The following is a 1,582-nucleotide window of genomic DNA, read 5'->3' as shown; positions in this document are numbered from 1 at the left end:
TGCCACAGCAAGCGACTCGGGGGAGCCTGGTGCCAGACCACATTTAGGGCAACTATATTTCCGGATACCAATTTTATGCAAAAATTCTGGCGTGCGATAGACCGTGTGGAGTATAAAAAGTTGCGTTAACCAGTGAGAAGCAGACAGTGAAACAGCTGACGGAGCCCCCTTCCACTCCTTTACACTCATCCCTGCCTACACAAGAGGTTATTTAGATAGAAATCGAGACTGCAAGAGAGCATGAGTAAAAGATATCACCCCTTTAGTAACCATCGCTTTAAGGACAGGCTCCAAGACCCTCGTGAACTGCACCCGGACCGACCCAGTAACAGGGTGGGACTGCAAGGCATGTCTTAGTTGCAAATACAAATGTAAAGAGCGAGTAGGCAGCAACAATTCAGACTTTAGATAATTAAAGGTTCTAAAAGATCCATCCTCATACACATGGGAGAGCAGACATACACCCAGGTGTCTCCAAACTCCAAAAACAGAAAGCTTGGCAACCTCTGGTTAACACCCATTTTTCCACAAAGGAGTATATTGAGTAAACCCGGAAACCACCAAAAGGCATTTGAGTCCCACAGTTTACCCATAAGTCTATCTGCGGGCATAGCTAAAGGAGCCCTAACTTAGCGAGACGTTACAAGAGAGTACAGGGTCAAACCCACCAAACAAATATTTCAATATGTCAAAAGCCGGAGACCTAAAGCCACCCCCTGCCCATCCAACAAGGTGCTGCAGCTGGGATGCCAAAAAGTACAGCCACGGGTTAGGGGCCGGAAGACTCAACCCCCATCCAAAAACCCCCCCCGCTCTTTGGCATAGTGCTAGATTTCCAACTTAATTTGAGGTTTATTGCCTCATATTATTATTATTATTATACAGGATTTATATAGCACCAACAGCTTGCACATCCCTTTACAATATAAGGAAGACTATTACAATACAATTCAAGACAAGATGGTAAGGAGGGCCCTGGTAAGGAGGGACCGTCATGGTTTACAATCTAAAAGGGAGCGGCAAGGGACACATGAGGAGTTAGCTGTGTGGGGATGAATTGTTTGAGAACGTGATGGTGGAGTAGTTTGAGGTTGGGATAGGCATCCCTTAAAAGATGAGTCTTAAGGGATCGCCTAAAGGCAGTCAGAGTGGGAGCTAGGCGGACAAGTTGGGGTAGAGAGTTCCATAGGATGGGAGAGACTATAGTGAAGTCCTGGAGGCGTGCATGGGAGGAGTTGACGAGGGAGCTGGAAAGCAGGAGGTCTTTGGAAGAGTGGAGGGGTCGGTTAGGTTGATACTTTCAACCTCGGAGGTACGGAGGTGGCATTTTACAGTTCTGCTATAAGCTCATGGTCGCTTTATCGACCATGAACTTATATCGGAACTGTTCCTCTGACTGTCCCCTTTCAATTAAAAATTAACTAAAATTCCGGGCGCCCCTCCGCCGGCACCCTGGCCGATGGCCGCTGGCATATTTAGCTTCTGAACCCTGCCTGGAGCCGCTCCATGCAGGGATCTGTGTCTCAATGGATCCCCGCTGCTCTCCCCCGTTTTGTAGGGGCTGAGGCAGCGGGGCGAAGGA

General features: G+C 48.2%; 1 protein-coding gene across 1 annotated transcript in view; it reads left to right on the top strand.

Annotated features, from left to right (window-relative positions):
- LOC108800068 (eukaryotic peptide chain release factor GTP-binding subunit ERF3A) overlaps window positions 1-1,582 on the top strand; it is a 219,248-nt gene that overhangs the window by 104,760 nt on the left and 112,906 nt on the right. The gene's annotated exons all lie outside the window — the stretch shown is intronic.

This window comes from Nanorana parkeri, unplaced genomic scaffold (assembly GCF_000935625.1).
Source record: "Nanorana parkeri isolate BGI_ZX_2015 unplaced genomic scaffold, ASM93562v1 scaffold1899, whole genome shotgun sequence".
NCBI classification, from domain to species: Eukaryota; Metazoa; Chordata; class Amphibia; order Anura; family Dicroglossidae; genus Nanorana; species Nanorana parkeri.
This window is presented reverse-complemented; position numbering and strand designations above follow the sequence as displayed.